Raw genomic sequence first — 15571 nt, 5'->3', positions numbered from 1 at the left:
ACAGGAGTTCTTCCCGGTTGTACATTCTTCTTTTTAAAATCTTCCGTTGTTTCTGCCTGTATTATGGGGCATGAAACCGGAAATGCAGCTCCAGAAGGGATGTAGAGCAGACCAATCACAGCCTTGCGGGCTGAGTGAGCTTGCGGAGCTTTGCCGTAAATTTTAGAAAAGTGGGGCGACGCCCGTCAGCACGTTAGAAGGGATACATAAGCACGTAAGGGACCCGGAAGGGCTCTTGCGCTTACGGGCCCGTGAAAAACGCAGAAGCATGTTTCAGGCTTTAGTTTAACAAATGAGCTGAGGTGCACCTTGAGGTGTAGAACCTAGTGATGATTATGTTTTTCTGCATCTAGATAAGTGAATCAAATCTGATTCAACGTGTTGAACGTGTTGTTCTCGTCAGATCGACCCCATGGGTTTGATCTATAGTATCTTTATCTATGTGCCACCTGTTAAAGGTCAAGTGTGTAGAATTTAGTGACCTCTAGTGGTGAAGTTGCGTGTTGCAGCTGAATACCCCCCACCTCCCCCTCCCCTTCCAAACATGAAAGAGAACCTGTGGAAGCCTTCAGTCGTCATAAAAACTCAAAAGGTGTTTAGTTTGTCCAGTCTGGGCTACTGTAAAAAAAAAATGGCGTCCTCTGTAGAGAGGACCAATCCAATTGTAAATATAAAGTATTTCAATATAAAGGGCCTATTCTCGGGTAAAGAAAACAACAATTTGACGAATTTAGATGAAACACACCAGTGAAAACATCACTAGGATTATGTCAAGCTAGACTTGGATATTTACCAATAATCTGCTACTAAACTGTTCTTTCAAGTTTCTTTTCTGAAATGAGAAACTCTCAGAAATCCGACAACTTAGATTTTCAGACACATTGTTTTAACTTGTTCTTTTTCACTCATGCCAAGGAATCAGTTTTAATGAGTCAAAGCTGTAATTGTTACTTGTCACCCTGAGGCAGGAAGCGTACTGATACTCCTCCTCCTCCTCCTCCTCCTCTTCCTCATGGCCTGAAATATTCTCACCCACTTCCCCCCGGTTTTGTGCTGTCAAGCCTGAGAGTCCTAACCACCGTCCTCAAACCCTCTGGAGGTGTTGAGGCAAAGAGCTGATCCACTGTAAGATTGAAACTTTGTGCTGGTGACAAATTAACAGTCAGACTAAGAACAGAGCTGTGTTGCAGTGAGGAGATCGTCCCATAGGGGGCGACATCATCGAGGATACATCCACACTAATGAGTCTACGTTTTAAACTTTTAGCTCAGTATTGGAAATAATCTCCATCCGTACTAATACATTAAAAAGCACATATCACATGATCGTTCATGCACACTAGGTTTGTACGAACTAGTGGGAAAGGGAAGAACTGCACTTTGCACAGGGATTTCTTTTCTTGGACTGATGACAAGTTCCTCTTACCGACAGGAAGTGTTTTCAACGTTTTGCATTCACCGCTGGACGTCAAGTCGCGACTAATGATCCCAATTATCCGAACCAGAACACTGACCGAGCTTTCAAAACAAACAGACCTGCTGGCACTTGAGCTTTTAAAACCTGCAACAGCTGAACTTCTATGAAGTAAAATCTTTCCTTGGATCCATGTTGGTGAAAGTAGAACTAAAATGCATAGATTCATTCATGGGGATTAATGTGGTTCATACCTCACAGCTGTGAAAGAGGAAGTAGCTGTGACCTTAACTGAAAACCTAAATGAATCAAAATGTTTGCTGTGTTGGATTAAATGCTTCATTTCTCTTATAGTTTTTAAAGTAAAATTATTTTCAAGGCGATAAAACATCCCGACTGTCACTGTTGTGCTACTCAGCACATGAAGAATGAAAAGCCAGGACAGCTCTCGCCCTCTCTGCTCTAATGAAAATGTTAATTTCACATCCTGGCGAAAAAAGGAATTTGCAGCTTTCGTGGAAAATCCATCCTCAAACCTCCTAAATCCGTTAGTGTGGAAGAACAAAGCAGCTTAGTTTCTACTGCTGTTTTCTTCCTGAATATTCAACTGAGTCAAGCTTTAAAAACAGGGGCGGCCATAAGCTGCAGGATTTGTTAAGTGTGTTAAGTGAAGCCAAAGTGCAGTGATCGCCCCCTGGTGGATGGCTACAGAACAGGTCATGAACCCTGCCTCCTCCATGTTAGTGGATTTTCAAATGAGATTTTCACAAATGTCACATGTTCCTTCTTACTTGAGGTAATTAAAACAAGGGTGAAATCTGATTGTATCAGGCTCTATTCCCTTAGACTCCAAATTATTCCTCGGCACATGATGGCAGCTTTCGAATCCAGGATATCTTGGCTTCATTTCTGGATAATCGGAAGAAGTGGAGACACGTCAAATTATAAATGTTCACATTCCAATGACCAGACAACAACGTGATTTAAACATGCCAGTGTAATTGTAGACTTCAGAGGTTTAACAGAAATAGAGAAGAGGCCTCTGAAGGACAACCGGAGGTGACTGGTGCTGCAGTAATATTTATTTATATATTTAGCGATTATTTATTCATTATTGAGACTCATCGACAGCCTGGCGTCCTTCTCCTGCCAACGTGGACGCTCCAGAACGGTAGCCGCTCTTTGGCCCAGAAAGTGGAGGTTGTCTGTGGGCTTTGCTCGCCGGTCCGTACATCACAACTCAACCTGGCAACCTCTGCACCCAATCAGGGCCACCAGTCGCTGCCAGTCCCACCCCAGCTGTCTCCACTGGAGAGCGGCGGCACACAGGCGACACACAGCTTGACGAGGAGTGATGGCTGGAAGCCTCGGCGGAGAGAGGAGTCTCATCCAAAACCAAACGGACACAACCGCCAGCGCTGCGCCTCCAACCTGCTGCACGGTTTGACCTCTGACACTTGGCAAAAACATTGGACTTGTCCGAGAGGAGAATTTAAACAAATGAGCCCCTGCAACAGTTTTATTTTTAGACTGATTTAGTTTTCAGAATAAATAAAACTCACCTGAGCACACAAAAATGAAATCTTGGGGGGGGAAACACCTTCAGACGGCCTCATTTACGATTCCTTCTGCAGAGTAAATGGTAATTACGTGTGGAATTCATTGAGGATCATTACATTTCTCTCTTGAAGTCAGCACAAATTAATGTTAAACCACAGCAGGACGCCAGGAAATTCCCCAGCAACCCGGATTCTTAATAACTCACGCTGCAGTATTTATGTACCTCTATAAAAATGCATCAGGTTAGCGTGTTCATTTCAGGCTCAGAACGTATCTGCTGCTGTATCTGTGGCTGTGGCTGACTCCGGATTTGCATAAAGAAAAGATCAGCTCTTCATTTCTTTGCTCTAACTTTTTACTCACCTTCTTCTAAACTTGTAAAACCCAGAATCTCTGCGTCTGCTTTTCATTCAATTAGCATCAGGGTAAAAAAACACGAATGATTTCTGAACGAATAACCCAACGTGTGACGTGTGTGTGTGTGTGTGTGTGTGTCTGTGTGTGTGTGTGTCTGTGTGTGTGTGTGTGTGTGTGTCTGTGTGTGTGTGTGTGTGTGTGTGTTTGTGTGTGTGTGCTACTTACTGACACCCTCACTCTCTGCTCATCTCTTTCTAAACACAGTTAGTTGTTGCACTGGTTTTATTCGGATGCATTTCTAGTTTTTCATTCTCCTCTTTTTCTCAGTTTTATATTTTGGGCTCGCCCTCCTCTCTGCCTCTGCCCCTCTCTTCCTCCACCTCCTCTAAATTTAGCCCTTTTCTGGCTCAGCTTCTGTGAGCGTCACCTTTCTTTCTTCTTCTCTCCTCTCTCCTTGCCTCGTGCTTTATTTGTTTTGCCGCCTGCTGTCTCAGATACTTCTCATCTTTCCCCTGCTCTTGGGCCAAAATAAAAAGAACGACATCAGTGGAGTTGTGAGCAAATCTGGGTCCCAAAATGTGAACCATGCACATTTTTAGCGGAAATCACACACATTTGTTTCCCATCAGTGTCCCTGCACCCACATCTACCCAGAATGCATCTGTTCTGTCTTGCTGCTTGTTTTCTTTCAGTACTCAGTTAAATGAACACAATCCCTGAACCACAGGTCAGCCTCGACCCGTGACTCAAACTGAACGAACTGGAAACACGGTCTTGAATTCGTCGAGTGATTGAGGGTCACAGTGAAATCTTTTCTTTTTTAAACCGCAGCTCCTCTGTCTCCATCCTGCTCCAACCTTCTGACACACAAACTCCCACATGTCCATTTCATGACTGGTCACTTCTCTCGTACATATGTTGCCACTAGGGGGCAGTAAAACTCCATATGTTGACACATGATAACAGTTCTGAAGTGTCCCCACCCACTCGCTCTCTCTCTCACTAACCTCCACATACACACAGTGAATAAAGAGGAGAAACAGTTGGATCAGAAAATGCGTCTCTGTGTTTAAAACAAGGCTTCCCAGTAGAAGCTGTTCACGTTCACCAGTTAAGGGGATTTATCAACTCTAAGTCACATGTCCAAAAATGTTGGATATATTTTAACATTTAGTACTAGTAGAAGATACTCTAGTTTTAGTTATATTATTGTGTAAATTGGTTTGACTTTGTTCAGGACAACATTTCACTGTAAGTCCAACTGTCCAAGAGACACAGTCAAGTGAAATGTAGTGACTTAGTGATTTCTCTTATTACGACTTTCTCTTCACACTTTATTAATCTATTACACATACAGATGTGTGTGTGTGTGTGTGTGTGTATGTGTATGTGTGTGTGTGTGTGTGTGTGTCTCCGGTCTGTGAGCAGCCTGAGGATCTCATTTCAGGAGGTTGGAATTAAAACCGACTGAGACCTAATCCCAGCGTAATACCCAATCTCCCCCCCATCTCCCCGCCCTGTTTTATGAAGCAGGGAAACAGGGGAGAGGAGGGAGTGATTGGAGGTGTGGAGAGGTGAGTAGAGACAAGGGGTGAAAAGGGTGAGAGAGAGAGAGAGAGAGAGAGAGAGAGAGAAAAGCTACATCTGGTTCTGCGGCCCTGGTTTTTAATTTTCCTGTATATAACGACCGTGGACTGGAATCACATTACTACTGATGCTGGTCCGCCACAACACGCAGTTCATTGAGCACCTATGAGATTTCCCAATATACAGTTTCCACATTAGCATAAAGTCTGCAAGTGACCAGTGTCTCCAAAGTGAGAGAGAATATATAGACAGTGTTGAGGGAAAAGGTAGAAATAGGGCATTCTAGTTACATAGTGATGTTACTGTTGACCAGGATTATGCTCGTATGTAATCGACCAGCTTGGTTAAAAAAATTTGCCTTTCATGTATCAAGCAAGCAGCTCGAAATTTCCGGCATGTTCACAACAACAGGACAATGTCGTTAACCTTCACTTGAGGGGCGACGTCGAGGCAGAGCTGTGGAAATCATGTTTACAGCACATTGACCTTAACAACAAAATCTCTTCTACGTTTATTCCTGAAATATTGCTTTGAATTTTACTGACGTTCCTCACTTTACTCTGGGGGCTGGTGGGAAAAGTTCGAAGCAGCGGACTGGGACGTTTGTGTTCTCACATGCAGCCACTGGAGAACCTTAGAGGACATATGGACGGTTCAATGCACGTCTGAGAGCAGTTAAACGGACACACAGACCCGAAAACCAAAGTGAATGACTGGGATCCAGACCAGATTCAACTGGATATAATTTGAGCAGCACCCATCGGACCTGTGACGACCACCACATCAAATCCTTTCACAGGGAATCGACTCCTGCGTTCGTGAGGACCACAGCGAGGTCTGTGAAGGTCGCTGATGTTGCGGCCTTCTGTTGTTTTGGCTTTCAGGGACGAGATCCAATCAGATCTCCCTAAAGCCGTTTCCCCCCCAAATCCTCATCACATTATGTCGCAGCATAAGCCCTGTTGAATCAGCGGCTATTGCACTCGCGGTAATCAGCTTAGCTCGGCCACACTGTAAATATGCAAATAGTATTTGATGATTAATTGACCCCAGTTGGCGGTGCAGCCAAGCAGAGGGTGAGCGAGGGAGAGAGAGAGAGTGCAGGCAGAGAAAGAAACAGGCGGCGGCGGAGGAGGAGAAGAGTCTGAGAGGTGTGAGGGAGAGGACGTCAGAGAAAGTCATGAGCGTTAAACGACTGCATGTCCAGCCGGTGAAATATGGAGAGAGGACACACTGTCTCTGAGGAAATCGTTACAGAGGATGTTGACATGTGAGCTGAATGAATAGTAAAGTTTTATGTGTTCAAATAAATCATTTAAATGTACAATATGTAAATTTGGGCCTCTAGGAGTTATGAATTAAAGTCTTATTCATGTTACCCAGCAAATATCAATGAATCACAGTGATCCATTGTCAGTGACCAATACAGACAGTGGAAGGAAAAACAGCTAAGTGGCTAACTGTGTGTTTTACACTACAAATGAGACGGACAAAGCCACTGGTGAAGCTGATGTGATGCAATTAAATGGCGGAAAAAAATGACACATGACCTTGAATAAAACTGGGGATTCGGAGATGGTTGGAAATTGTTTTACACATTTTACTGACAAACTGTTACATATTAAATCTTTAGATTTTAAATTTTGTTTTTTTTCCAAAGTGCCGGACTCAAACTTCGGTGAACCAGCTTTTAGCTTCTAGACCTCGAACCGCTAGAACAGAGGATCTGAGGTCAGCCGGAAGTTTTCATATTTTTCAACGGCAAACTTAAATTCAGTCTAGCTTTTGACTAAGATTTTCTACTTTGATTTATTTAACATCTTTTATTATAAACTACTGCTCCTTATTCTAATTATATATATATATTATCTTTACTATAATCTCTATTTTACCATTTTTTATCTAATCATGTCTTCTTTTGTTTCAGTTTCTTAATTTAGTTTAGATTGATTTTATTATTTTACATTAATTTCTTTATTTTCCATTCATTTATTATTCGTATCTCTCTTATCTGTGTTATCATATAATCATATAATTACATTACATATCATTTAACTTGTGCTTTTATCCAAAGCAACTTAAAATAAGTACATTCAATCATGATAGAAGAAACCCAGAGCAGCAAGAATCATGGAAGTACATTAGCTTCAAAAAAGGAAAATGGAATTGAACTGCATTAACCTGCCTGAATGGTGATGTATAAATAAAGTTTGATGATTGATTGATTTTCATCATTTATTAAATGTAAATAATTTCCTCCTCGAGTGCACCAGTGGCCAGACCTTTGATTCCGGCTTTGATCTGTGCTCTGTGATTCATGATTTCCCCGAAAAACTGAACCAATCAGAGTTTAGTCGTCGAGGATTAAGAATAAAACTGCAGAGATGAAATCAACACATTCTTCTTCAACTGAGGGGACAAACACTAGTGTCTCTTAGTAACCGCGGATGCAGCCTCCATGGGGACGGGCTTGAGGTCGTGAATGATGAGTTGAGACAGAAATGATTTCCCTTTTCCAGAAAACTGGGAACATGAACATCATGTCGGAATGAACAATGGAAGAAGATGAGGAGGCCATTCACTCTCGTTAGGAGGTTAATGAAGAATCTATATCAAATTCATCTTATGACCGGTCACTTCCACTTGTACGAGGGTGTAAGTGACATGTAAACATATGTTTTCATGTGATTTCCTTTCTGCACTGATCTTATCTGTTGTGTCTGAGGTGCACACAGATAATATGTATTATATATTTCAACTCTAATGTGTTAGAGTTGAAACTAGAAACCGGTTTTTATGTGATGTTCATTTTGTCATTTGGTTTTGTTCATTCACTGAATTACTCAGTGGCGTACTGGACTGCAGTGGACAAGAGAGAGAGAGAGAGTCGTGTGTGTGTGTGTGTGTGTCTGTGTGTGTGTGCTTGCGTGTTTGTGTTCAAGAGAGTGTAGTGGTGTATCTTTGATGATGAAAATAGAAATGAGAAAGGATTACAAAAAGGGACTCCAGCTATTTACAAACACACACACACATCCACACACACACACACACGTACACACACACACAGTGCCCCCGCCCCTACGGCTCAAATGTCAACAAGAAAAATTGGAAAAGAGTAATTCTTTCAGAATGTGAAATAGATTGCTTCTCATATATACGTACGTCCCTGAATATAACAAATTGATTCTTGCGGAGAGGCGAGCAGCAAATCCACCAAACAATTTTCATTGTATAGTTTTTTGAATTATGATTATGATTATTTATTTATTTTCTGTTTTCGTCAAACACGGCTCTCCATTGTTATTGAAGTCCCCTCGCCCGCAGGGGAAGTGTTCCCTCTCCAACCCTCTAATTTGTTCTTTTAGCAGCTTTTATTTTCATTCCGTCAATAAATTTGAGAGATAGAGTTTGTGTGGGTTCATTTGCATCGGTGTGTGTGTGTGCGTGTGTGTGTGTGTGTGTGGGGGGGGGTGATCAAGTGAGTGAAAGAGAGAGAGAGCGAGAGAGAGAGAGAGAGAGAGAGAAAGGATTTACTTTTCAGTATTAGCATGCTGTAGCCATCTGAGATGTTTCCATTGATACAGCATTATAACGTTTACCCTGCTGTCACTCCCACGGTGTGTGTGTGTGTGTTGCTGTAGAGAATGAGGGAAATCATATCGATTAGACGTCTGTACAATCCTCTGAAATTGTCCGCTTCTAGTTTGTGTGTGGGTTTCATTGTCCAATTTTCTCTCATTTTATGTTGTGTTTCCATATGTCCACACAAACACACGCACGCACGCACACACACACACACACACACACGCACATGCACACACACTTCCCCCAACTTCCCCTGAAATCATCTGACCATATCTTTGTGTTATTCCTCCTCTGCTGACTCTCTGTCTTCTTCCTCTTCCTCTCCGTCTTCCTCTCTTTCTCTCCGTGTCTCTGGAGGATCAGCGTTTTATGAAGTTAGAAGTTTGTTGCTCTGTGGACGGCTCAAAATGGTCGGCAAAAATAACTCGAACTAAACTTCACATTTCAGACAAACCTGACCAACATTCGCACACAACACATTTTTCAGTCTTAGAAATACAAAGAAAACGTTTGGAAGGCCCATCTCAATTTGTCCTTTTTTTGAACGTTTAATCCATCAATGAGGTGCCACACAGAATCATGCGAGAGAAGGTAAAACACATGGAGCTGTTCACTGTACATCTTAAAATCTGACAGATGTTCTGTCACGAGATTCTGTCAGGATGAAACTGAAGTGGAAAATGATGAGGGAGCTTCCCAGAGCGGAAGTTGAATTAATTACAAACTGAAACTCGCTCTCATATAAGGACCGAGAAGCAATTACTACTCCTTTAATAATCCATTTCCCTTATAGATTTTTGCCGAAGACTTTTGTGGCCAGGCTTTAAAACAAGAGAAGAGAGAGGGGATGAAAGGCTCATTCATTCAAGAGAGGAAATATTCGTTTCAAATGATATAACGCAAAGCAATGCGTCCACTAGAGGGCAGTGCAGAGTTGAGAGTTTCCGACAGCAAAAAACTTGGCGCTGATGGAGGAGGCTGTGATAAAGTATTTCTCAGGACAGTAATGGAAAGTAACATCATATAGGTATTTGAAGTTTTTTTAGCAACTCACAAAGTTCTTACACTGTTGAAATTTCTTCCTCTTACAAAAAATATCTTGTTATATTTTTTTATTCTTTTTTAATTTTGAACATTTAAGTTTGGGGCGCCAGGATGATCGATCACTAGCCGCCCCGTGTTGTAAAAATTGTGCTTCCGAAATCTCTTGATGTAGATTCCGCAGGAGAAGAGACACTTGCCCCTTCCCCTGTGCAAAACAAAGCAGAAGCCCTTTTTAATGAGTCAGGTGAACACCACATGGTCTCTCTGTGGGCAACATGCTCTTCAGTCAGAGGTTCATCATCTGCTGTGTCTTTTACATTCACACGTGTTCTGTGGAGCTTCTTATAGTTTGAATGTAAGTCTACAATTATTATCCCAAATACATGGTAGGTCTTATTGTTAACAAAATTGCGAACAACTGTCTGTGCGGCTTGGGCCACCAACGAGCATGATGGGTAAAAGGGGCGGGGTTTAGGAATTACTGCTGTGTTCAGGTCATGTGGGTAAATCAACAGGAACCAGAAAAACAACTTCTGACCGACTGCAAACATCTCTGAGAATTGCGTGATACTTAAAGGGTATGATCAACACATAGTATTTATCTGAATTGAGGTTCTATGCTTTATAACCTCTAAATTTAAGAATCTTTTTCCGAAAAGATGTGTAAAATACGAGAAGATAATCCTTTTAATCCCTATTGGCTACACTGCCCCCCCTGGATTTCTGGTGGTACTGCTCCATTTAGTCTCTTTCATCCGTATTTGTAAGCTTTTAGTGGACATGCACAAATACAGATGAAAATAACCTGTAGATTCCAGACAGTTTGACAATACGTATCTAGCATTAAGAAGTAAGGAGTCTTAAGTCTGACAATTTCAACAACAAATTTTTGCACATCGAAAGTACAGTTGAAATGTCGACTTTATTCATTCCTGGGTGGTAGTGAGAATATAAACTTGTACAACGAAAGGACAAAATAACCTTTTAGAGCCGCTATACCAAATGTTAAATTCCGATGTATCTATATAAAGTAGTAAGAGGCAGCCCCAAAGCCAAAACACAAACAAAGCACAACAATCATTATCTGAGTTTTTTCCTCAGTCTTCACATTTGTATTCACTTTTTCTCTCTTCCCAGCTGTATTTTAAAACACCATTGCATCTGCATGAATAAACAGGCGAGTGTCGCAGCTGCAAAAACCTCCATTTCTGACTGAACAACACTAACGAATCCCCCGAAACAAGAAAAAAAAATGCACAAGACAAAGGAAAACAGCAGAATAAATGCTTAGGAACACGGTGTCTTAGGAACTGTGTTTGCTATGGCAGGTGCAGTGAAAAGAAAATATGGCCGGCACGGGGTATTACTGCTGTCTGGTAATCTGAGAGTGCACACGCCTGTTGGTAGAATTTACTGCGACTAACTGGATGTGCAGGGGACCCAGTAAAACCTAAAACAGTGCTGACAGTTCAGTGCAATCCTCTGGTGAAACTACACAATTCATGTCATTTATTTGATTCAATTTATTTAGCTTTTCCAGGAAACCTGAAACCTGAAAGTTATCTTATAAGAACAGGAACCTGTATAAAATCCTGATAAAACGCCGGTTTCACACATGAACTCCAGAAAAGTGTCAGGACATTTGACAGAGTTTGTCTTTCACATGTGAAGAACGCAGCAGGACACCGTCGGGGGTCAGACGGGCTCACAACAACAGGCTCCCAGGCAGGGGTGGCGTCTGGGTCGAGCAGCAGGAGGCAGGACATGACGTAGAAACTCCAACACATAAATAACCTGTTTTTGTTCACAACATCGACATCAGTGTTACATTATAATATATGGTGATGTTTCCCCAAAAGCTCTTAAAGCTCATCGTGTTTCATATTATCAACATATTCTCTGTGTATACTCCCTCTCCTACTTTTCATAATGAGATATTCGTATTCTTTTAGTTTTTCACATTTTTGTATTAGATACATCATCAACACACCGAACCACTTGCTGCAAAATGTTCAAACATTTCTGTTATAATCATACTTTGGGTTTATTAGACATTCTCCCAACATTTTACTGGAGGTCTGGCAGGGAAAACTCCTCAGCAACTGACTCAGAGATTCAAGTTCTCACTTCAGGAAAGTGTCCGGAGTTCAGAGTATTATTAAAAAATACTGCTTTTTATATCCAAACATATTTTAGGGGTATTTGTTACAATTTTTTTTCAGCTGCAGTAAACGGTGTAAACATGTTTAGGTCCCCACAAAACGAATAATACCTAGCAGACACACACACTCACACTCAGTCATGCACACACACCCATCAGCACACCCACACATTCATAAACTTCCCTATCTTGACACCCTTAATCCCTCCTGCCGGGGCTCCAGATAGTGACAGGGTCGTATTTGGAGCAAAAACATTATCTTTCTGCTCATTAACCTTCGACAGGGTTTCCATTCCGCCTGGCTGATTCCCCCTCCTCCGCCACCTCTGTCTTCACCTCCATCTCTTTCCCTCGTCGCTCCTCTCCTCCCCATTTGTCGAGGCACTCACCCGGATGAGACGGGAGCCTTTTAAAACATCTAGTTATGCTTCACGGTGCCTCTCCTCGGCATCGGAGATCGACTTATCTGGACAATTTGTCCCACAAGTTGTCGAGACACTAATGAGATCATCCACAGCAAAGTCCTGGTGGTTTGAATTGAAATGGTTTTTTGTGCCTTAAGCCCCGGTGATCCCTTCTTCCTGAAGATGGAGACGCACTGTATCCATTATTATTAAGAATGAACCATTCAGCAGATGGTTCGTCAAAGATAAAGATCGTTGTGTAAATGCTGGAGCTCTAATGTTTCAGGTTCCTCTTGAAAACGTCACTGCACTGGATTTTCTTATTTTGAGGTCAATATTCCAATATTCCGTGGAATTTAACCAGATTATTCTACATGGAGACGTGACATTCATTACTTACCATCAACATCGCAATTTGCCAAATGAAATTTTGAGTGTAAATGGTACATGGACTGCATTTACCGAGCGTTTCTTTAGTCTCATTGACCACTTCAAGTCACATTCAGCCACAAATATACAGCCACATTCAACACCCGTCACACACTGCTGGCTCAGCCTTCAGGGGCAATCATCTTGCCCAAGGACACTTGGGCAGGCTGTCTGGAGGAGCAGGGGATTGAAAGAATCTTCAGATTGGTGGACGGGCCTTTATCTCCTCTCCACATTACTACAAAGACAGAATTTCTATGTTCCTGAGAGGAGAGGTGTTGACGGTAACTTTCCAAATGAAACTCACCAGAGTAAGATGAGGCAAATACTTTTCTAAATTTAAAAAGCTATGAAGTATTCTTTATTCACAGAAAAAATCACAGCCGAGCAATTTCGAGTTTTTATTCAAGCTTGGTTCAAACTCAGCGTCACATCATCAGGTAATGTTCTCTGTCACTGCTGAACTGGAGGTGACCTGCCTGCACAGGAGCTGCCAGCTGCCGTCACTCTCACACTGTGCCTGTGTCACAGGTCGACTGGCTGCCGCAGGTCGACAGCAATTTCATGTGAGGTGACTGTGTGTGTGTGTACGACACACAACACACGATACCAACTCACCACACACACTTTCATCTCCGCTGGCTTCTCAGAAGAAACTCTCTCACACTCTTAAAATTAAAAATCCTTTTGTTGTGGTTGTGACCTGAATCAATGAATGAACAAAACAACACAAAAAGGCAGGATTTATGATCTGTACTGCAACCAGCCTCCAGGGGGCGATTGGTACTCTTTGGCTTCACTTTTGGCACCTGTCATGTCGTCCATCTTGATTTCCAGTCTATGACTGTTTGAAATAGTCTTTTTTCTCTATAGAGAAGCAGTAGAAAGATAAAAGCTGAATAAATTGACCTTTCTGATAAAGTTATTAACACACAAAGCTCCGGAACATATAAATAATAAGAAAGTACAAAACATTAAAGAGGATCTCTCGACGACCGATGGACGTTTATTTTTCACAATAGCATAAAATATTTTGTCTTTATATCCATGTGACAAACACAAAGATAAGACATGATGCCGATGAATCACACTGTAACAGAGCGAGAGACTCTCCTTCCCCCCCCCCCCCCCACCGGGGTGTTGTTTAATAGATGTCGCCGGATGATGACGTGGGAAGCGCTGTCAAGCCTATTTATTGGTGGAGGATGAGTCGCAGAGCGGAGGAGAAAGCGGAAGTGCGAGGCGAAGCGAGAGCGGAGGAAGACGGCAAAACAGCGAGAAAAGGAAGCTGAGGAAGTAAAAGAGAGGCAGGGGAAACCCTCGAACCTACAGAAACCGGACCTGTGAGGAACTGAGTAAGCCCTGGCAGGTCAGCGACCGCGGTGTCGCTGCCGGTTGAGATCGCTGACTGACTGACTGAAGGACTGACGTGTGCGAACATTACTCTCATCCTTTTTTGGATTTGGACTATTGGAGTTTTGACATATTTCTATTTTTCTGTAAAATATCCTGAAGGGGATTCTTTTTGTTGGAGTTTGTTTATTGGTTTTCGAGAGGATCTAATTTATGTTTAGGCTTCGTGTCCTGTGTGTTTACAATTTGTACATTTAAAAGTCAGATCATTGGTTTTGGATTATTTATATTTTTGGGCAGGTGGCGTCAGTGGTGCGGGGTGCTTTCTTTCTCTTGGACCGCGGGGCGGTGTCCGTCGCCGGTGCAGAAGGCGGGCCGTTGGAGGGGACCGGGTACGGCGGTCGGCGGCAGCGACTCTGGACGCGTGTCGGGCCCTTCTCGCGGATCACCTCAGCTACGGCACCCGCTGGGGGAACCCTCCGTTCGCGCGGGGGGGCCCTTCCGGTGGTGCGCCTCGGCTGGCGCCTAGCAGCCAGAACTGGTGCGGACCAGGTGAATCCGACTGTTTAATTAAAACAAAGCATCGCGAAGGCCCACGGTGGGTGTTGACGCGATGTGATTTCTGCCCAGTGCTCTGAATGTCAAAGTGAAGAAATTCAATGAAGCGCGGGTAAACGGCGGGAGTAACTATTGGCACTCAAAACAGGTCAATCTGTTTTAGACAGGGTTAAAAGGTCCTGTTTTAAATGATCCTTGTGGTATTTTGACCAAAATATGTTACAGACATTTCAATAAGACCCCAAGGAACCATATCAAATGTGATAAATTGGGTATAATATGTCTCCGTTAAATAAAGTTTAGTTAAATCAAAGATTGTTGCATAAATCTGATTCAATTTGTGCTCATTAAAAGGTAAGAGTAAGAAAGGGCTGAAATAATTTAAAATAGTGCTTTTTAATACATTTAGAAATTATATTACTAACTATATGTATTATATGTACTTTGTTCGTCCATAGAGTGTCATTTTGTTTGGTGGTTTGCCCCAGGATTTTGTAAATTCACTGCCCTAACTGATGCAGAATTAATTGCCACGCTTCGCAACGTACTACATGGTACAGCTCGTGATTGGTGGGATGTTGCTAGAGCTGAAATTGCCACCTGGGCAGCATTTGAAAAGCGGTTCCGATCTGCATTTCTTTCTGAAGATTATCAGGATGAGTTAGCGGAGAGAGTCAGGACCCGTGTTCAAAAAGAAGAGGAGTGTATATGGGATTTTGCTTATATGTACCGGTCCCTATGCAAAAGATGGAACCCAAATGTCACAGAGCAGGAAGTGGTCAAGTTAACATTAAAAAACATCAACCCTAACTTGGCTAGTCAGCTAAGAGGCAGTAGAGTAACCACTGTGGAAGCATTGGTGCGACTTGGCCAACAATTTGAGAAGGACAGGGAAAATCAACGCCACTACGAGCAACGGAAGAAACTGATGCAGAAACCGCTAAAACCGGATATAGGTCTTCCGTCCCCTCAGACCAATCCACCTGGTGCGACTCAGGTTTACTGCTGGCGCTGTAAAAACTCACATGCTCCATCATCATGTCCACAATACCTATTGGGGAAGAACAGATTCCAAAAGCAGTCATTTCCCATGACTAACCAAAATCCACAGAATATACCA

The 15571-nt window shown here is 42.5% G+C and overlaps 1 non-coding gene across 1 annotated transcript; it reads right to left on the bottom strand.

Annotated features, from left to right (window-relative positions):
* Window positions 1–9645: 9645 nt before the first annotated feature.
* LOC128448777 (U11 spliceosomal RNA) lies at window positions 9646–9780 on the bottom strand. Its single transcript, XR_008339805.1, has one exon. It is a non-coding gene; the product is annotated as a U11 spliceosomal RNA (small nuclear RNA).
* Window positions 9781–15571: the final 5791 nt, after the last annotated feature.

The sequence above is a fragment of the Pleuronectes platessa genome, chromosome 9 (assembly GCF_947347685.1).
Source record: "Pleuronectes platessa chromosome 9, fPlePla1.1, whole genome shotgun sequence".
NCBI classification, from domain to species: Eukaryota; Metazoa; Chordata; class Actinopteri; order Pleuronectiformes; family Pleuronectidae; genus Pleuronectes; species Pleuronectes platessa.
The sequence above is the reverse complement of the archived record's forward strand: the minus strand, read 5'-3'. Positions and strand labels throughout refer to the sequence as shown.